General features: G+C 43.6%; 1 protein-coding gene across 3 annotated transcripts in view; it reads right to left on the bottom strand.

Moving 5' to 3' along the window:
* Positions 1 to 22,663, bottom strand: part of STEAP1 (STEAP family member 1) — a 142,794-nt gene that overhangs the window by 6,000 nt on the left and 114,131 nt on the right. The window lies entirely within an intron of this gene.

Raw genomic sequence — 22,663 nt, 5'->3', positions numbered from 1 at the left:
GACAGAGTATTCATTATGTCTTTCTTAACAAGTTGTTTGTCTGATTACAGAATCTAAAAAATGAGGCATATGTCCATTATATGGGATCTGTGCATTTTATATTTCTTTGTGTAACAATTTGTAATTGACCTTTTAATTTGCTGGTTGTATACTGGTTTTCCTCACCAGTCCTTTACGAAATGAGAGTTTTTCCCGGTGTGCAGACAGTTTGCTTATCCAAGGGATAACACCAAACCCAAAAAAAACTATAGTTTACCCTTTAGCCCTCCCAATTAAGCTCATTACCTCGTCTTCTGTCTTCCTCGTCCAAGTCCTTATGATATGAGGATGCATCTAATCCCGTATCTGAGGTGGCCGCTCCCAATAAATAACTCCCAATCAACTACTGCTACACCCAAGTACAAAATGTAATTCCTCAAATAATATACAGTCTTCAAGAGTTCGCAGAAGCTACCAGTTGAGCTTCAAAGTTTGAAGTAACTGCATCATCAACCAAAGGTCTATGGTGTGTCATAAATTGGTGTGCACAGAACCAAGTTGCAGCAGAACAAATATCTTTATTGAAGCACTTTTAAGGACTGTCCAAGAAGAAGCTAGAAGTGGCAACTCCTTCGCTAGATCCACATTAACTTGGATTTGATAGAGTCTTTCCTGGTTCATAATATGCCATGAAGGTTGTGAAGTGCTACCATTGACTTAGCCCTGAAATAGCTGGCAACAGACCTTGGTTAGCTGCATCAAATTAGCTAAATGAACAAGTTACTTTGGTAACACTCTTTCTGGTGGACACTCTATCTATCGCAGATATCTCACCGTAGGATATCTGCCATGTGCCAGACTGGATCTGGAACAATTTTCATAGCAGTGCCGGTAGGTGGAATTGTATAGCTCCGCATTGGATGTGACCGAGCCAACCTGCATATAGGCATCACCCCTGTGCACTGATGTCAGCAACTTATCACACTTTTCATGCCCTCAGACTCAGAGTCTAAACAATTGTTGGTAACAGTGTGCTGAATATTAACTTGGGACCTTTTCTGATGTAAAAAAGCAGCCACACCATAGAACTGAAATGTAGGAAGGCAGGTTAGATTGAGTATACACTAAAAAGTGCATTACTGAAGGTAAGTAATTGTTCGTCTGATGGATGCATCTAATCACAGATTCTACACCAGATAATAGATACCAAAGTACTATCTTCCCAAAGGGGAGAGTCTGTGGAGTGGGCTCAGACCAAAAACTCTTATAGGACTGAGTGGGCAGGATGTCCATCCCGCTGACCTGGCTGTCAGAGCAGCGGTCCTTTGTGAACGTAGATGGACTCTGTGTGTCAAAACAGTGGTATAAGTCCTAGTGGAATTGTCTCTCAGACATTTCAGAGGCTTTTTCTTGGCTGGTGCATAGCAGATTTTAATGCAGAGGACTAGCCAACTGAACAAGGATGTCCTTTGGAATCATAAAGCTATGTTGGGGTCCAACTGATGGAGCCTCTCCTTCTCTTTGGAGGGGTAAGGATCAGCAAAGAATGTTGGCGAACAATGGATTGTCCAACATGGAAGGAAGTCACAACTTTTGGTAAAGAGGGTGCGTATGTCCTATGCACCAATTTGTCTGGGAAAAAGGTGGAGTTGGGTGGTTGCACTGAGAGTGCCTGTAGTTCACTCACATGGTGAGCTGACACAATTGCAATGAGGAAGACAGTGTTCAAGGTCAGGAGAAGCAGTAAGCAGCAATGTATCCACTCACAGGCCATACACATGAGCAATGCAAGGCAGAAAATGTGTGTCATCATTTAATAAACCTCATAACAATCGGTGAATTGAACATGGAGAGTTGGTCCGGCAAACATAGAAAGGCCTAAAGGACCGACACGTAACCTTTTATAATGCTCACTGCTAAACCTTGCTGTGCTAAAGACAAAACAAAGAAAAAATGTCTGACGCTTTTGCCTGTAAGGGATCAGTGTTGCAAACACTCCATCAGATTACAAATTTGTCCCACTGCCTGCCATACATGGATTATGAAGAAGGGCGCCTAGTGGCAAGATTGACATCAACCACTTCAGGCAGCAAATCAAATGCAGTCAAGTGCCACTGCTCAGTCTCCATGCATGTAGGATGTGCAGATACGGGTAATGGGCCCTGCCCTATTGTTGAGACTGGAGGTCCTTGCAAAGTGGCAGTCTGATCTAAGGACAGATACTCATGCACAGGAGTTCTGAGTAACCCACTCTCCTGCCCCAATCCAGGGCCAAAAAAATGATGTTAAGCCAGTAGTTCTATATCTTTTCCTGACCTAGCGGCAGGAGAGGAAGAGTTAGAAAGGCATGTAGAAGTCCCTTGTTCTAGTCCAGCCAGAATGCTTCTCCAAAAAATTGTTGACACTGCACTGACACTACATAGTCTTGGATGTGGTGAAAATGTCTAGCTGGGGTTCTCCCACTGTCAGAAAATGCTCTGCACCACCTCAAGATAAAAATGCCACTTGTAATCACTGAGGTGACATCTGCTCAGTTTGTCTGCTCTGCCAGTCAGGGATCCTACCCTACTGATTTGCGATCAGTAATATGCTCTGCTGCTCTGGCCACCACAAGAGATGGAAAGCCTCCTAGCACAGGACCCATGACCCCACTAGTAGTACTGTCCCTGAAAACCTGTACAAAGCTCTCCTTTTCGGCTAGCAGGAAGGTTTTCAGAACCAGATAAATGGGCCATAGATTCAGCAGATTGATGTGGAGCCTCTGATCTCCATCTCTCCCAATGACTTCCCCAGCCCAGCAATGACGCATCCACCACTACCATCAGCTTTGTGTGGGAATGGAGAGGGGCCACCACTGCAAATATCTAGCCATCTCCTCTGAAACCTGGATGGTGTTGGAAAGACTGCCTTGATACTGGCCCCCCTGGAACTTCCAGTTCCATTGCAGAGCACACATTGGCCACTTAGCGTAGAGGATGAGGGAGCATGAGGCCAACAGACTAAGAATCCTCATTAACACTTTCACCGTCATCCAGGACCGAGTCTGAAACATCACGAATAAAGCCCAAATTTCCTTGCTGCTATGGACGAAAAATCCCAAGCTTCACTGTGTCCAGGACTACCTCAATGAATGGAAGCCTCTGTGAAGGAATCAGTTGAGACTACGGGTCATTCATATTGAATCCTCAACAGTGTTAAAAGTTCTTCTGTTGTGTGGTGGTGGTCTACAACTGACTGCCGGAGGCCCCCTTTCATTTTTTGAGATGTGAAAATAGTGAGAATAAGAGCCCTGCCCTCTTTCCACGCCTGTTACCCTCTGCGTGGCTCCCTTGCAGAGTGAAAGGTGCACCTGCTGAAGCAGTATGGGCAGATTCTTCTGGAAATTGTTCTGGGGTGGGAGGGACAGTGGGCAGTGAGGAAAGAAAAAGCTTGGCATGGTAAGACCCATTTGGTTAATGTGATTAATCACTATCTCAGAAGGAAATGTTGAATCCTGTCCCCTACTGGTTGGGTGAGCATCACAAATGGCAAACTAAGGCAGAGTTTTTTGGTCATTATAGCGGAGATGGTGGAGTTGGAAGATGAACGCCCACTCTGAACGGTACGCTACGTGTCAGATCTGTCACCACAACCTGGAAAACGACTGGGTTGTATGCTGCATCACTGGCTCAGGAGCTGTAACACCCCTCCGGAATAGCCTCTGAACTTCTGGAACTGATGCAGAAACTTGCAAGGGTCAACATTTCCAAGGAACGCGCCGTAGTTCGGCTGTCTATGAAACATTCCAAAGTGGAGTCCTCCATCTCTACGAAGAGGCGGGACCTATCGATTGGCATGCCCATTAGTGAGGCATGTACATCACCAGAGCATCCAGTGAACCACACCCATGAGTGTCTATGAAGGATATCACTGGTAGTGGCCAACATGCCCAGGCAATCCCTGATATCCAGACCTACGTGGATAACATACTTATCAGCGTCTTGCCCATCATGTATTGTGTGGGCCAAAGAGGCCCCAAGATCTTCCGGGACCACTAGCAACATTTTACTGGCTATGTCTTAAATTTCATGTGTGTAGCAGATCACTGCGCTAGTCTGGTGGAAGAAAACATGCACTAGCCAAAAGCATCAATCCTCTTCAATTCTATATCTGGAAGAGTGGCTGGAAAAGAGTTGAGATTCACTTTCGAAACCTGTGCAATATGGCTTTCTGGCCAGGGGTGTTTGTTGAGGAAATCTGGGTCACCAAGAGTCTATGATACCTGTCCATCTGTCTATTTACAGGTGGGAAAGAATATGGTTTCTAACATGTAGACATGAGAGAATTTGTGAGGATGCCATTATATGTAACTAGGGGCTCAGATGTTGCTAGCCCAGGCTGAAGAATTTCAGTCAATACATACAGTTTTGGCCTCAATGGAAAGCAGCTGTAATCCTAGCACTCAGGTTACCTTCTAACTCACCACGGCAAATGAGGCACTATCTTCCATTGGTGGCCCACATGGTGAGTCAAGCTCTATCTCAGGAGAGGTATCAAACCAACTGGCCTTCTGTAAATCAAGGTATACGGCATCAGCAGAATAATCTAGCAAGCCATCCCTTTCATTATCGTCTTCAACAACCTCCTCATGTATACCCTGCTCTGCCTCAGAATCAGAACCAAAATGATAATGCAGCCTCTTGTAGTTGCAATGTGGAAGAGAGATGTAGCCTAACGGCTAGGGTGGCCGATCTCAAATCTGGGGAACCGGGTTCCAGTCTCGGCAATGACCCTCAACATCCCATTCCTAACAAAAAAGTGAATGTGCCCTTGTGTAATGCAACTGATGTTCATTTAAAGCGATCTGATACCATTAGGTCAAGTTTGTGCTATATAAAACTATGGAGGGAAAAAAGCACGAGGGTTAGAGTCAGTTTGCCACTTTTTACAAACTTATAAAGATGTGGCTGTTCTGATTTACTTGAGGTGGAAGAAACTTTATGAGTTGCTTAAAGCATTGGGAAACCCCAGGCGGGTAGCTGTTCGTGTTTTAACATAACATAGCATAATGACTTCTAGCGCCTTTGTAATTTCGTAGTGTGACATCAGTCAAGCTCAGCCGCACATTCGTTTATGGTACAAAATTGGCGTTAGCAAAGGACCATCCTTCAACACCTGTGGAATCTGCACCTGCATCAGGTTGAAGGAACAAGTGTGTAGGCCTTGAGAAATTTACTTGCCGACTTGCTATGGTGAGTCATATTTTATTGGGGTGAGATATTTTTTAGGGCTTACTGGCTCTGTCTTTCGAGATCGCTCCAGCTAGCAAAGAAAACTGTTCTGTTCATTCAGAAAAGGAATGAGCAATAAAGAGGTCTTTAAACCTTTTTTTTTATCTTGTGGCATTTGATGTGCATTCAAAGACAGATGTCAAATGTCAGCATTTGCCTTTACAAATTGCTGCTTATTTAATCCTGGAGATTATTGTTTGACTATTGTGCTGGGCACACAACATTTAAATGGTTCATAAATGAATTATACAAATATTTCAAAATATATTTCAGTAGTTAAGAAAGCATTTTTTTCTGAAGTGAGATGGAAGAGATTTCAAGAGGATCGAAATAATTCAGAAATATTTACTTGGCAATGTGCAAATGATAAATATTTGCTGAAAGCGGAATTCTAACATTGCTGTTTTATCAGTAAAACTGTATGTCAGTGGGAAAGTTTGTGGACATTTCAATGGAAAATGTCGGCAAATTAGTAATATTTTTATTAAAACCAAAAGTTTTAAAATATGAACTGAGAAACATTACTGCCCCCTTCCTGATGACAACTAATAGGCAAATCAGGGGTCGTGTGTACCTTGTATGTGGGCTAGACTTCTATTGTACATGGAGCAAAAGTTTAATCTCTTAATTCAAACAGTAGAGTTTTTTTCAGCAGACATGGTCAATTTACATATTTGAAGGTGCTCTCATATGTGACAAAGAAAAAAAAGGTGACTGTAAAATAAAATATTTTCCCAGGATCACACAATATGAGTCACATTTATAGTTCAAATGCATTTCAGTTAGGTCAAGGTCAGTCAGTTAGGTCAAGTAGATTATTGAAGCCACTAGATCTGAAGTTATTAAAGTTTTTCTGATTTATTGAGGCCTGGTGTGGATTGTGGGCTGAAGTAGAAGTGTGCACCAGAGTTGGGATGGGCCCGGTAATAGGTCCGAAGAGGACAGACAGTGCAGGGGGAGAACCAGGCGGCCGTAACCTGACTGAAGGCTCCTGCAGTGCAGTTCTGTGGGGCCTGAAGGCATGTCAGAGGGAGCCAGAAGCACACTGAAGATTTGCAGTATGGCCACTTTGAAGGCCACAATATGTTGTGCAGTCGATAATGATCTTGGAAATACTAAATGAGGTTCTCGGTCTCGGATTTCTGCTGGATACACAAGGGTGCACTTATTAAAAATCTCAACACTAGAATCCAAAGATACACCTTGTGGCTGGGGTCCTGCCCCTACTGCACTCAAACCTAGGCACTAGAAGAAAGGGGGAAAATGGATCTACTGAGTCGGGGCAGTAATCTGAACTGAATTGATTTGCTGCTCACGACACACAGTAGGTCAAGTCAGACTGCGTATGAGAGCCCGTGGCCTAGTAGTCTTCACACAGCTGTTCCTGACGCACGCTTCTTGAAACACTGGTCATCAAATTTGCATTTAATTTTTCCTTCGCAATTATGACAAAATGCTAGTTTTTAATAATTATTCAATGAGAGGCTGATACCTCACTTTTGAGTTTAATATGTAAGAGCAAATAACTAGAGCTGGCACAAAGTTTACCATTTTTTTCTTATTCCCTAGAAGGATCAATCTACAAGACTCAACTTCCATATAGGCCACTGATTGTTTAGTACATTAGAAGGGCCAACATGCTTTAGTATGCACATGCGGATTCTGGTACAGCATCTATTTATAAGGATAAACCAGGTTCTTGCCAGTCTCAGAGACCGATAACCACTGTGTCCTGGTGCAGTGTTCCGACACCAGGAAACATGCAGCGCACATTCAGCAATCCTCTGGAGGGATTAAAGAATATTTCTCTCGCCAATACCCACATCTAAATGCCTAACTTGTCAAGAAATTCTCTTTGTCTGAAGTGTAACTTTATTATATGTTCGTTGAGAGTAAGTTTCAAAAGTAAGGGAACAGAGTTTGCCACTCGAGCCTAGCACCTGGTGTGTAAATTAGCAAGTCAGACGAGAGGTAAGAAAAGTGGGAAGGTAGAGCAGCATGTGTAATTATGCTAATCATTACTATTTATCTAGAACACAATACAGCTATTTTTTAGAACATAATAAAGTATGTTTACTTTTACCCAAATCAATAGAACCAATGTTATCAAACCATTGAGCTAAACATGCAAGGTTCCAAGAGTAGGCCTTACAGATATCACGCAGATGGTCGCAACAGGAACATAACACACTGTGCTATTTTACTAGCATATGCATTTGTGTCCTTCACTCAACAAATACATTATTCCACTGAACCATCTTACATAGATTTGCACATCACACGCGATGCGCTGCTCATTATGATTTTGACCTTTGAGCAGAGCTTAACCACAGCCATCCATAGCAAGTATTTTACCAGTTAAGCTATTTTCACAATATAATAGCATGATGTTTGCCGACTACAAGCTCACTTTGCAGGCTGCTACGTTAGGCCCGCTGCACTACCCTTAAATAGCGGTCTTGTCTGGTTTGGAACGATTAGAAAGAAAAACAGCACAACTTTACTATGACCTTTCTCCTTGATCTCAAACTCTTCGGGAGTAGAGCTTTCTTTAATACTGGATATGTAACAAGCTCGGCGCCCGGGAGCGAGAGGGGCGCACACGGGCTGCAGGCGCCATTGTTAAGCATGCACTGTGCTAATTTAAATAAATAAAAAGACAACTATGAGGTGCACAACAAAGGAAAGGCGTGAGTGCTCCATTATAAAGTTAAAGCAAAATATTAAAATGTTGGACCTGTACTTGTAAGCGTGGCACCCGGGTGGGAGGGGGCTGCAGGAGACAGGCGCCATTGTCGAGCGCTCAGTGTTGTTCTCCTTCACAGCACCTGAAGAGGGAATGTGTAAGGAAACTGTGATTGGCCGGTGCGCCTGAACCTTGAATGGACGTGATGTATGACCAAAGTGAACGAGTGAGGAGGCACTAAAGAAAAGCAACATCGGAGTGAGCTAGCGGTAAGTAGGAGGCGGGAAAAATGTGTTGGTATTGATGACAGCAGGTCTTGCAGACAGCGCATGCGTGCTGATGCTCAACCTAAAATGCACTACTTCCTTGACAGCCAGGTCGATGGAACTGACATTACACCCATTGTGTACTGCATAACATTTTGGTCTGACCCCACTCCACAGGTTCTCTACCTTGGAGAGGTACTGCTTTGGTATCTATTCTAAGATATGGAATCTGAAATTAGAAGTAGCCATCAGAAGAACAAATTACATACATTACATTCAGTAACGTTATTTCTGGTGGATACTCTAACTGCAAATTCTTCATTGCCCTCTCACCTCCCCATTCTGTAAGTGGCCCCAACGTCTTAAAAGGTCCCTAGTTAGTATTTTGCACACTGTTGCATCTGAGGGCGCAGAAAAGGTAAAAATAGGAAACTGACATCAGCACGCAGAGGTGAAGATTATATGCAGCTTTGCTCCACCACTTCTACAGCAGTGTGGATCCAATGTGGAGCTGCTCAATGGCAACTAGGGTTACATAGCAGCACTGCAAAGAAAAATCTCTGGATCCAGTCTGGTGCCTGTGGGATATTCTGTGGTGAGCAATCCATGGTTAGAAGGATCCACCAGAAAGAGAGTCCACTTTCATAAAGGATGTTGCGTACTCTAGGTAAACATAAAATGACCTATGCAAATATACAGAATACAGACATTATTTTGCTTCTGTAGTAAGAGATAGAAAAAAGACCATTAGAACTAGATCTTGTTTACAATTAAAAGTGGAAAGAATCTTGGGTATAAAAATTGCATCTGGTCTATAGACAATTTTTTCTTAAAAATAACATTTAAAAAAATGCAGGGAAGGTTGAATGGCTCCCTGCTCCCCAATCCATCCACATAAACAAATCTCCCTGCCTCCTTATCAGTAGAAAAACTTGAAGACTTCTTTGTTTATTTGTATACAAATGAAGTTAACATGCGATTTACTTCTACGTATGACTTTGAACATGTGATTTTTCTTGATGTTGAATTGTTGGTTGAGAAGGGCAAGTTGTGTAGCAAAATGTATCGCAAGGCGACTAGCTGTAACTCACTGTTACATGCGGATAGCTGTCACCCCAGGAGCCAAATAAATGCTATCCCATATGGGGAGATGTTAAGAGCAAAGAGGAATTGCTCTGAACAACGAGATTTTGAGAACAATTTAGAGGACATTGTATCCAGATTTAGGACCAGAGGGTATAATGAGAAGATCATAAACAAAGCGAAGTCGAGGGCAACCAAGCTTGAGAGACAAGAAACTTTAAAGACGAGGGCCAAATTACCAGTGACTGATGACAAACGAGAGATAGTAAGAATGGTTACCAACTATGGTGAGGGAAGTCATAAATTATATGGAGTACTCTCTAAATATTGGCATTTATTGAAAAGTGATGTGGATATTGCCCCGTTTTTGAAAGATACACCGTGTATTACTTTTAGAAAAGGAATTACTCTTTCGAATATTGTTAGCCCTAGCTATCCTAGAGAGGTACCAAAAACTAACTGGTTGAGTAATCAACTGAAGGGTTTCTATTGTTGTGGTGGATGCAGTTCATGTAGATGGGCCATGAGGAGAATCAATGAATTTCACTACAACAATACTGGTGTAGACAAGATAAATACTTTTATCAACTGTGATACGACCTTTGTCGTATATGTGATTGTATGTACCTGCATGAAAATCTATGTGGGGAGTACCATCCGTAGACTGAGAGAACACTTTCAGGCACTTAAAGATGGAGACACTAGGTATCCAATAGCAGCACATTTGGTACAAAATCATGATGATGAACATATTCATAAATTTAGATATCATGGAATTGACCATGTTAAATTGGATAGGAGGGGTGGAAATAGAACTCTGCAATTAAGACGTAGAGAGGCTATGTGGATAATGAAACTGCGGGCTGTTGAACGGGGATTGAACCTGGATTCAGAACTACAATACTTTTTGGGCCAATAATATGAAGATTTTTTATTAAGAGCGGAATTAATGAAACAATTGGTCTGTACAAATTGTTGTGTGTGATATCCAGTTCGGCAGATTTAATCATCAGACTATACTATATTGCTTTAGTATGATATCAATGTTGTTGAATAGCCTTTGGATAAGATGTTGATACTGTTGGATAACACTTGGAATATATTTGTTGTATAGAACATACTGTACGAGAAAAAATCACTATTTATTTTATTTATTTATCGATTTATTGAGCGCGGTTGCTGCCCGGAGGCGTCCAAGCGCTAAAATTCAGACAGAGATGTGACGGGCAGAGATGCGAGAGCTAGATGGGTTTGGCGAATAATATTGTTTTCAGCTTCTTGCGGAATGAGAGCAGGTCGGGTGTGGATTGAAGAGAGAGGGGGAGGGCGTTCCAAAGCTTGGCGGCGTTCAATGAGAATAGCCTGCCCCCAGACCTGGCTCTCTTTACTCTGGGAACGGTTGCCAGAAAGGCATCCGTGGACCGGAGGTTCCTGTTAGGATGGTATGGGGTAACCAGGCTGTTGTTAATTGCTGATCCGGTCTTCCAGAAGGCCCGATGCGTAATGCACAGTGCCTTAAATGCCACTCTCTGCCTCATTGGCAACCAATGGAGGCTTTTCAGGCCGTGTCTGGCAGACTGGGATCGTGGAATCTGGAGTATGGTACGTGCTGCGCAGTTTTGTACCACCTGCAGTTTCCGGAGGGTCATCTCAGGCGCCCCTAGGTAGAGAGCGTTGTTTGAGTCCAGACGGGACTGGATGAGGCCTTGAACCGCCACCTTCTTGGCGTCCAGGGGCAAAAGTGGGAGGACCTTCCTCAATGATCTAAGTAGGCCAAAGCATGTGGCGGACAGCCTGGTGGCCTGAGTGGAGAAGGAGAGCTTATTATCTAGCCATACTCCCAGGCTCTTCACACTATCCTTGGGAGTAGGGGGTACACCTAGGCCAGCGGGCCACAAGGAGGTAAAGGGTACTGGAGAGGCTGGGCCTAGGAGCAAAAGCTCCGTTTTTCCTCCGTTCAGTTTGAGGGAGGAGTTGGTCATCCACTCCCTTACGTTCTCCAAACAGTTCAGTAGGTCAGCCGAGGATTGCCTGTTGTTCTCTCGGGACAATGAAACCACTAGCTGGGTGTCGTCGGCGTACGACACGATCTTAATGCCGTACGGTTCGACTACCCCCGCCAGAGGTTTCATGTATACATTGAATAGTACAGGGCTCAAGGACGAGCCCTGCGGTACTCCACAGCTGAGTGGCCTGCTGGTAGATGTTGTGTCGCCATCAAAGATCTGAAAGGATCTGTCAGCTAGAAAGGAACTGAACCACCTTAGTGCATCTCCCGAGATTCCGATGTTCTGGAGCCGGTTCAGCAGGGTGGTATGGCTGACCGTATCGAAGGCCGCGCTTAGATCAAGGAGGATCACTGCCACTGATCCTCCCTGATCCATGATCCTTCGTGATTCCTCGGCGACTGCTAGCAGGGCAGTTTCGGTCCCATGTTTTGGTCTGAAACCTGTTTGGGACGTGTGAAGCAGGGAATGATTCTCTAGGAACTGGACCAGTAGGGCATTAATATATTTCTCCAGCACCTTGCCAGCCCACGGGAGAAGTGAGATGGGGCGGTAGTTGGAGTGGTCAGCAGGGTCTAGGCTAGGCTTTTTTAAAAGCGCCCGTACCATGGCTTGCTTCCAAGCAATGGGGACTGTACATGTAGCTAAGGACAGATTTAACAGTTCCAAGATTACGGGGAGGATGACTTCACCTGCCTGTATCAAGATTTCGGGAGGGGCTGGATCGCGGGGAGAGCCCGACTTTACTTGGCGTGCCACTTTGTCTAAAGTGTCAAGGTCCAGGAGGGGGAAGTGATCAAGTGTATGCTCAAGAGTCGGCTGGTCTGGGAGGGGGAAGTTTTCCAGGTGAGATGAGTCGGACGCCTCGTGGATTGAGGCCGTGGCTGGAAAGGTAGAGTATATGTTTAGTACCTTATTATAAAAGAATTCCGCCAGTTCGTCACATTGCTCCTGGGTCTTAATCAGAAGGGGAGCAGTGACGACACTGGTAGATTGTTTTATAATATTAAAAATTTCCTTGGGCTTGGATTTAGATTCCAAGATTTTGTCGGAGTAGTAGCGTGCCTGAGCTGTCCTAACCCCTTCTTTATAGACTCTGATCGCCTCTCTATAGGATGTCTTCTTTTCCGGGAGGAAGTCCAAGCGCCAGGCTCTCTCTTGTTGTCTGCAAATACGTTTTAACTCTCTTAGCGAGTCGGAAAACCAGGGGGCTGATTTCCGCACTCGCTTTGAGGACGATCTGCGAAGAGGCAGGAGTGGATCCAAGGAGTTTGTGATCCAACTTACATAGTTTTCGTAAGCCAGGTTGGGGTCTGGGCAATGTGGCGGGCGAGTGGAGTCTAGCTCACGTCTCCACAGTTCCACGGGGAGTTTTGACCAGTTTCTCCTCATTGTAGTTTGAGGGGTAGGTTGGGGGGCTTTGACGGTGACCCAGGAGAACGGGACCAGAAAATGGTCGGACCATGGGAGGGGGATGGGTTGGTCCGTGATTAGATCCATACAATTGCTAAAGATAGGATCCAGAAGGTTGCCTTTTTCGTGGGTCGGGGCAGTAACCAACTGGACCAGTTGGAGGGCTCCCAGGTCATCTATTAACTCCATGGCGGCATGGTCTGATGGCGAGTTAAAATGCAGGTTGAGGTCTCTATGACTTCTTTACAGCATGAGATGTATAATGGTTATGTCTACACTAGTTTATAGATTGAATGTTCATATTGCACACATTATACTATGTTATTACATATTGATCTATATTAACTCTGTTTGCCCTTGACATAGTTTATACTTATATATCTTTGATATGGAAATACTTCTTTTCATTTCTCCTCTAAAACCTCTAACTTCCTTTTCTATATTTTCGATTTTGGTTAGATTATAGAGCTCTTATTATGTGGAAAGTACTAAATCTTTAACTAGTATTCAACTTTGTGAAATACGATTGGCCCAGTGGGGCGGTATCCTGATCTCTGGAGTAAGAGGATACGGGTTCGAGATCGGTTTTGGACGCGCCGAGTGACCTGGTTAATTCTTTGAGATAAGAGTGCAAATTTTATTTTAAGTTTAGGAAAGAATATTGGCTTCTGAATTGTGAGTATTAATCAGATATATCAAACTTTTTTACATAAAGTCGGACTTTCCAGGCAATTTCTGGACGTGAATTACCGGCACGAGCAATAATGAGAATGGAAGACGGACTTAGTTATACAATGGGAGATACAATTAGGGTTAAGTCTGAGTTTTATATACTTCCTCATACTAATCAGTTAAATTAGGGGCCAGCATGAATATATCTGATATATTTACAAACTAGTATCACCAGAGAATAATGATTAGCACATTTTGGTACAATATTGCTTATAATTTTTTACTCTTTAAAGATGGCGCCCACGGGTATGAGCTTTAAAAACAACACATGCAATGGCGCTCATTCAGTACGCGAACAAACTTTTGGAAGGACAGACACGTCGGTTTTGGTGAGGGATGCTTGTCTTATCTTGTAATTTTAGGAACTAGAACGGTTTATTAGACCGTCTTCACTGATTTATGGCTTATCCATTGCAGGTCACGTACTCGTGAATGCTCGATCACAAGACATTTGAGGTAAGATGAGATTGGTGATCACTAAATGTAATAGTACCTTTATTAATATTCACATTGGGATATGCGATATATATGAGATCTCGATTTGTCGTTTATTTGATTTACAGGAATGGGATAATTTTTCAGACACCATAGAGTACAAAAGCATCCTCATGTTTAAGATGAATTAGTTACAGGTGAGCAAGATCTGCAGCAGTCTTAAGGTAGCGTTGTAATAATGGAATATGAGGTGTACATTGTCTTTTCTGCTCACATTTTAGGACAATTTTGGATTAATCTCTATTGTTGATGAATGCTGGACATATGCTGTCTTTATATTGTCGAACTGGTTAAAGTTTTCAGGTGAGCAGATCGATTAGAGTGTATCTGACAGATGTTTATATAATTGCTAGTCTATTCATAGTTATATCATGGAACTTTTGGTTTTAAAAGCTTACGGTCTGAGTGCCACTAAAAACAACTGTTCTATAGGACGAGGATTGAGGAAATACTAGGTAATATGAGGTGTTCCTTTGGAATAATAACGGCATATACAGCCATCTTTAGGATCTCAAGAAGGATGTTATATTTTTTTAAGGAGGAGTGTTTATTTACAGCCTGATCTTCAATCGGTGTACTTGTATGACATATACAATATTTTTGAAATACCTGGAACCTTTATTTCTTTTGCAGTGGTCAGAGTCACTAAGTCAGGACGTTTAATATTGGATATATTGGAATTTAAGTTTAAAGGTGAAATAGAATTTTATTTCAGTTTTACTTATTTCTTGGTGGAAATATGCACTATGGTGAATCTTGACCCTTGGTGGCTTGCTGTATATTTATGCTTGTTTATCTTGACACCAATATGGGGATGACTCTTGTTCTGTTTAAATTACTTCTAAGCTTTACTTATATCTTAAATTTCAATTGTAATTATACCAATGGAGTTGTTATATAAATTATATTGATTTGTATATTGTTTTCTCTGAGTTGCAGCCCTGACAAAGTAAATTGGCACAAATTAGTGCATGACGAAACACTTGTTGGCTGCCTTTTGCAATTGATGAAGAAATTGGCTTGAATTTTGGAATTACTGACATTTGTTTTGAAATAAAAGACATTGGATGCCTTTACGGTTGGACCATTTGTACAAATTTGGAGGAATTCACCGTCTGGACAACAATAAAGACTGACTGGCGCAGCACGAGATTTATCTTGAGATATGCAAATTGTGACAAATATTGTCTTCTCTTGGTTGTACCTAATGCTAAGTGCTTATTTTTCTAAATTACTATAAATTAACCTTATTATTTACTAGAGTAAGTGCTCAGGGCGGAATTGATAGTTTATTAGTTGAATACCCACTTTGTGGGTGCTGTGGGGTTGTCTGGTAACCAACCTCTTTCCTCCCTTTGAGACACTGTTAAGTACATATACTTTAGTTACTACACCCTGACAGTAGTGCGCCCTATCTAAACCTGGTTGCCAGGATGTTTAGTACAACAAATGATAACTGGATCTCATGGCTACACTTTGCTTCATCACGACTCACTCTGGTGAAGAAATGGAATAAAATCCCATCTCTTCACCAATGCCTAATAGCTCCTCTTACTTCTGGCCTCTTGTCACTGTCCCCTGACGCCACCCTCCCGGCTGCTTATTGATGTTAGGCAAAAATAATAAATATCTAAATAAATGTTTTACATTTTCAGAAATCAGAAATTCACATCAGAAATAACATTGCATCCCAATATCCCATAGATGGAAGAGTTCTTTCACATGAAATCCAAAATCCCATGGTCAGTATTTTCCTCTGTTTTTCAATAATTGGCTGCACAAATTATAAAACACACTTCATTTCAAACTGTTATTATGCAGACCCATTCCCTCCTTGGTGGTTCAGATCCAGGGATTTACCTGAATGGACATCTAAAATACTTGCCTCCATTGAAAACGTTTTTCAGCCATGTTTTAAAAAGGAGAAGGTAGTATGCATAAAAAGACCTGTGCCTAACACACGAAAATGTTTTTTCTTTATTACTAGTGCATCTCCTACAGGTATCAAAGAAACTTAAAATGCAAAATTTAGTTGTTACGCATCCTCAGAATTTAAAACATAATATAAAACAAGCATTTGGAATGTAATAGGTCTCGCATTCACGCGAGTTTGAGCCATTGGCATTGTAAATGACAATGCCTTTTATTTATGTTTTGGGTTGTAAAACATAAATCAGTGGCATTGTCATTTACAATACTAATAGCTTAAACTCTTGCAAATGCGAGACCTATTGCATTGCAATAAAGGGCCTTTTCGACCGCTTGTTAGATTGTAAATATCAGAGGAAAAGACCGCCCTGCGACGTCTTCAAAGTAGTGATGAATACTGCAGTGAAGAAGATGTGTAAGTGTTGTAAATTACAAAGACACAAAGTGTGAAGTGAGAGTTACATATCATCTGAGCTGTAAACACCATCAAAGAGCTCCAACACCTTTCGCTCTGTGATTACTATGTCACAGCTCTGGAGGAAGAGCTGTAGGGGGGGGCGATTTCCTTCCCTCTCTGTGATTTGAGTGTGCAGTGTGGCATTGCGTAATGTCATTGCTATCTTTGGCCTAATAAAAACACTCCAGCTGTAGTGGGGCCCTGGCTTTACCTCCTGGTGCAGGGCAGGCTGTGCTTTATGGCAGGCATGGAGGGAGGGAGGGAAGGTCTCGGCTGCAGCTCTGGCCTCGTACAGTGCCCCTGCTATTACTAGTGAGCGAGAGGCGCTGAGTTGATGGTATTGATATTACTATTGGTGGTGGTGGTATTGATGGTGGTGGTGGTATTGGTGGTGGTGGTATTGGTGGTGGTGGGATTGGTGATGTTGGTATTGGTGGTGGTGGTATTGATGTTGGTGGTATTGGTGGTGGTGATGGTGGTGTTGGTGGTGGTATTGGTGCTGGTGGTATTGGTGGTGGTATTGGTATTGTCGATGGTATTGTTAGTGGTGGTATTGGATTGGTGGTGGTGGTGGTGGTATTGGTGGTGGTATTAGTGGTGGTATTGGTGGCGTTGGTGGTGGTAGTGGTATTGGTGGTGGTAGTGGTGGTATTGGTGGTAGTGGTATTAGTGGTGGTGATATTGGTGGTTGTGGTAGTGGTATTGGTGGTGGTGATATTGCTGGTGGTGGTATTGGTGGTGGTGATATTGCTGGTGGTAATATTGGGGGTGGTGGTAGTGGTGGTATTAGTGGTGATATTGGTGGTGGTGGTATTAGTGGTGGTATTGGTGGTGGTATTGGTGGTGTTGGTAGTGGTGGTATTGGTGGTTTTGGTATTGGTGGTGGTGGTGGTATTGGTATTGGTGGTGGTGGTAGTATTGGTGGTGATGGAGGTAGTGGTGTGTCATGGTTGCGGCGTTTCGCCGCACTACGTAAACCCCTTCACACATACGGAGGACTGAAAACCCTCACTTCCGGGTGAAGGTTAGGTTGCGGTCTAGTTCCGCAAACATGGAACCGCCTCCACTCACCCAGCGCTTCCGGGGGAATCCGCTTAACTAGTGCGGTTCCCGCCGGTTCGGCGCTTCGAATCCTGCCCAGAATCCGTCCTGAAGCTGCCTGCATCGGACCAGACGGTCAAACAGGTATTCCGAGGTCACGCAGGAGCGCCACCTTGTTTTCGCCCTCAAACACTGTTTGCATTCCCGACGGGGATGGCCTGCAGAGTCACCGCGCTGGAGCGCTTTACTTTGTTTTTTCCCGCATCGCGCCGAAGCGCGTTCCTTGTTTAACCCCACACCGTGCTGGAGCGCTTTTCATTTGGGTTTCAGTCACCTCGCCGGAGCGCTTTACTTTGTTTGTCTCGCAACGTGCTGAAGCGCTTTCCTTGTTTAACCCCACACCGTGCTGGAGCGCTTGTCATTGGGGTTAAAAGACACCGTGCTGGAGCGCTTTACTTTGGTTTGTTCCGCATCGCGCTAGGGCGCTTACCTTGTTTCTCCCCACTCCGCTTGAGCGCTTTACTTTGGTTTGTCCCACATCGCGCTGAATCGATTTTACATTGTTCTGCCTGAGCAGCACAGGAGCGTTTACACTTGTGTTGCTGAGTACGCTGGAGCACCACTTCCTTTTCCCTGCTAAAGATGTCTTCCAGGGCCATGGTGCTTCTGCTGCCAGGTAGCTACTGTTCTTTATGTGTGTGGAGGTGCACGTAGGATTGGGTGGGGTAGCACTCCTCCTAACTGGGTCTTCCTTTGTCTCCCTGCCAGCTGGTGTTCACGGTCCTTCCCGAGTCAAGAGAACGTCCTCTCCTGAAACTAAGGGGCTCCTTCCCATCATCTTTAGCTTCCTTCCCTGGTCCCATCTCATCCCAGCTTGGTGCATCTTCTCCACTGAGTAAGGTGGGTACAGGGGCGATTGCACTTGTCTCTGCGGGATTACTTCGCAACCTAAGGTAAGCCTTGTGGGGTACCTGACATGGTGGAGTATTGGTGGTGAGATTGGTGGTGGTGTTGTTGGTGGTGGTAGTGGTATTGGTGGTGGTGTTGATGGTGGTGGTGGTGGTATTGGTGGTGGTATTGCTGGTATTTGTGGTGATATTGATGGTGGTGTTGGTATTGGTGGAGCTGGTGGTATTGATGGCAGTGGTATTGGTGGTGGTGGTATTGGTGGTGGTGGTACTGGTGGTGGTGTTGTTAATAAAACAGGCTTTTGAAAACAACCAGTCAGTTGGCTTTAGTGCAGATGACATGTAACACAGATGTGCTGTTGTCTGTTTCAGCCCATTAGCACAGGATTATGTGCTTCCTGGAATTCACATGACTTAAATCTCTAATCATTTCTAAATCCATTTTACTTAGGGGGTTGAAACAGACAAGAGATAATGCCGGGTTAAAGTGATTGAAAGCAGCCGTCCATGTTACGGGGCGGGTGTGCTGCTTAAAAAAAACCAAGCGGTTTCAGCTGAAGCTGCGCATGCCCGGCCTGCAGTAAGAGAAACTCAAAAAAGTAAATAGAGCTTACGGACTAAATAACAGGTCCTGTGTAACATCTGAAGTGAAAGGGCCAGTCGCATTGGGAGGGTACAAATGAAGACAAGTCCGTACTAATGAGGGACTAACAAGTCGATTAACGAATACGAAGGCAGCATTTACCAAAGACAATGACAAAAGCCAATGAAAAATATGGGAAGAGAGTGGGCACGGCGTTTCTCCCATACTCTACTACAGCAGTCTCGCAGAGTGAACAGCGCATGCGCGCTGCCACTAGGCTTGACCTAAAAAACTGTTTTGTGGCCCCAAACACTGCATTTCACATATTCACTGTGTCTTACAAACTCAAAACATCGTTTTGCTATTTCTAAAATACTGTTTGTAAGTCATAACGACTTCTCACCTGCAAAACGGGTTGTGCAACACATTCTGAATTACAGTTATGAGGGGCGAATAAAGAGTGTTCCCTCCGAATTGAAATTCGCAATTGGGTCGATAAGATACTGACTCTTAAGTTGAAAAAATATTTGAAAGAGGAAGCTGTCTATGCAGGACAGTTTTCTAGGGGGGCAGTGAATGCTCATGTCAATGCTTTCCCAACAGGATTTGTGTTTTAAAAAGAGCACCTATTCCTTTAAAAAGGTATGTGTCCTATTTGGGAATGTGAACACAGTTATATATGCCAGCTGTCACCTTGAGGCCACCAACCCTATGTTCGTAATCAATTGTATGGCCACCTGTCTAATTTCATTTTGTATCTTGTTTTGCGACTTTCCCTGAGTGGACATTCTGCAACATGACCTATTAGTATAAACGTTGCATCACAAATGATTTTTTTTTTTTTTTATTTTGGAATTTTATAAAGCGCTTAAGTTACGCTCTCCGGCGTGTCCCTGCGCTAAGATTGAGTAGGTGAGAGGGTGGAAATTAAGGCAGTGCTAAGCGAAACAGGTATGTTTTGAGGGCTCTACGGAATTTGGCCTCAGAGGGTTCAAGGCGTAGTTCAGTTGGTAATAAGTTCCAATTCTTGGCTGCGAGAAGTCGGAACGATCTGCCCGCCATGCGGGCTCTACGGATTTTGGGGACTGTGACCAGACCAGTGCCAGAAGATCTAAGCATTTGCTCTGGTCTGTAGGGGGTGATAAGACCGTTTAGGGGGGCGGGTGCTCTACCTCCCAAAATGCGGTGGCATATGCAGAGGGCTTTGAATTTGATCCTTTCCCGGATTGGCAGCCAGTGAAGGGACTTTAGAGCAGCTTTAGAGGACGTTCGCCAAGGGAGCCTCAGCACCAGCCGGGCTGTCGCATTCTGCAATACTTGGAGACGATTAAGACTGCTGGCCGTACTGCCCAGGTAAAGGAGATTGGCATAATCGAGTCTTGATGTTACCAGGGCATGTACAAGGGTCTGTCTGTCTCCAACAGGGAGCATGTCAAGGACCTTACGTAAGGTCTTAAGTATCCCAAAACACATTCCCACTACCCGATTAATCTGGGGCGCAAATGACAGTTCGGAGTCAAATAGTACCCCTAGGTTTTTGGCCTGTTGACATGGCGCAGGAGTGGGGCCCAGACAGTCCGGCCACCATGCTGAGGACCACACAGATGGACCCACCCCACCACGAGCACCTCAGTCTTGGAGCCATTCAACTTCAGGCAGTTGTTAGACATCCAGGAGGCTAGCTCCTGCATACAAGCACTGAAGTTGGCGGCCGCAGTTCCGGGCGCTCGTGATAGGGAGATGGCCAGCTGCGTATCGTCCGCATAGGATACAAGTTGGATATCATATCTTTCCACAATAGTGGCTACAGGAGAGGCATACAGGTTGAAGAGGGTGGGGCTTAGGGCAGAGCCCTGGGGAACCCCCTGATCAAGATTGAACAGCCTGGAGTAGTGTTCACCCTGTCTAACCTGAAAGCCTCTCTCCGTCAGAAAGGATTGTATCCACCTAGGTGCCTTCCCATTGATTCCACCCTTGTTAAGACACTGTAGCAAGATGGAATGTGCTACAGTGTCAAAGGTGGCACTTAGGTCAAGCAAGATGAGTGCCATAGTTTGCCCCTCATCAACTCCTTGCCTGATGGTTTCAGTGGCCCGGAGCAGCGCAGACTCAGTGGAGTGGCGCGGGCGAAATCCAAACTGCGTGGGATGAAGCAGATTGGATTGATCCACAAAGGTCGTAAGTTGAAGATTGACCACCTTTTCTGCATACTCATTCGCAAACCAATAGGTGTGAAAACTGCACATCCTGGTTTGCAACCGAGCCTGAGTACATGGGGCCTTCATTTCTAATGATCATCTCTTGAGTGATTAAATATTGTGAATGACTACAAGCTTGACTTGGATCAGGGTGGTGAGTTGGTGGTGTATTTGGTTATTGTTCAGCACCACTGAACTATCGATTACTCTGATAAATGTACCAGTTAAAATGTAGACTGCTCTCACAGGCTTCCCAAGCTTAATGTAATTGGTTTCCACATTTTGGGAGTCACTGATAAATATTGTTTAAATTCCTCTTGATCTAGAACCGGCCTGTGTTGAAAGATAATGACAGTATTTACTATATCAGTGAAGTAGTTAAATGCAATTTATCATACCTACTTTTCATTTCTTTCTTTAAGCCTACATCACTTTAGGTGTTTTCACATGTTTTTCAAAGAATCCTTGATCAGACTTTGAATACTCCTGACAGTTCTTTATCTACCAAGCGCAAGTCTCACAAACAAGATTCTTTTTAGAAATCCTTCCACATTCCCCCTGGTCTACTCTCAACCCGAATTTCTATAAAAAATAGAAGCCAAACTGGTTGACCATGTCATTGTAACTCAAGTCTTACACGCTTTTGCTAATTTAGTGACCTGTCTTTGATGAATTTTCAAATTAGTATTCTTTTTGTGGGCACATGGAATTCAAAGACTGAACAAGGGAAAAGCACTTTTTTCCCTCTTGTACCTCTTAAAATTAAAGATGACATAATCCTTTAAGATAAAGGGTCTTATTTAGATTTTGGTGGAAAGCAAACTCCATCCTAAACATGGTAGATGTCCGTATTAAAAGTGCATTATAGTCATAGGCACGTGTAATATGTTGGATGGGACATCCACCAAGTTTCTGGCGGGTTACCCTGTTCACCAAGAAAACATTATTATTTGCTTTAGTCTCAAACTAGAACCATAAGACTCTTCATTATATTAAGCACGACCAAACACTTCTGAATGCATTTTCCCAGTCTTAACCTGTAGCAAAACACCTTTAAGTTTAGTTTATCAGGAAGAAATTCAAAAAACCTCTGGCTTCTATTACCCACGTCAAATGTGCAATAAAAGTTTCAATCGGGGTTGATGAGAAGTAGACTAAGTCACAATTTCCTTGGATCTGATCCATAGAAAGCAAATGTATTTCACCAGAGGCCGTGGTTAAGTCTTACCAAATATATAATACTTTACAGGTAGAGGTAAATAGTGCTTGGCTTTTTTCCTATTTTTGGCGAATCAGGTGACTGGGATAAGAGAATCAGGGCTTAATTTAGGCTTAGGCTGCAGCCGAAAATTTCCAATTATAAATGAGGTGCTAAGTCTAGCAAAGAATCCACTAGTTTGATTCCCCCACCCTAGTAATAACATGGTGTAGGAAATAACATCAGCGAAAGTTCCTTCAGATGTATACCTTTCTCTAGGAGCTCTAAATCTAACCTTAAGAGAAAGACCTTTAAACTCCAGTTCCTGAAGACCATCTATAAATAGGTCATGGCTGAAGCGATTGCAAACTGTAAAGTGGAATCACAGTCATAAGCATCAAGAGGAGAGGGAAATTCTA

This window comes from Lissotriton helveticus, chromosome 10, assembly GCF_964261635.1.
Source record: "Lissotriton helveticus chromosome 10, aLisHel1.1, whole genome shotgun sequence".
NCBI classification, from domain to species: domain Eukaryota; kingdom Metazoa; phylum Chordata; class Amphibia; order Caudata; family Salamandridae; genus Lissotriton; species Lissotriton helveticus.
Note: the sequence above shows the minus strand (reverse complement) of the source record. Positions and strands in the feature narration are given on the sequence as shown.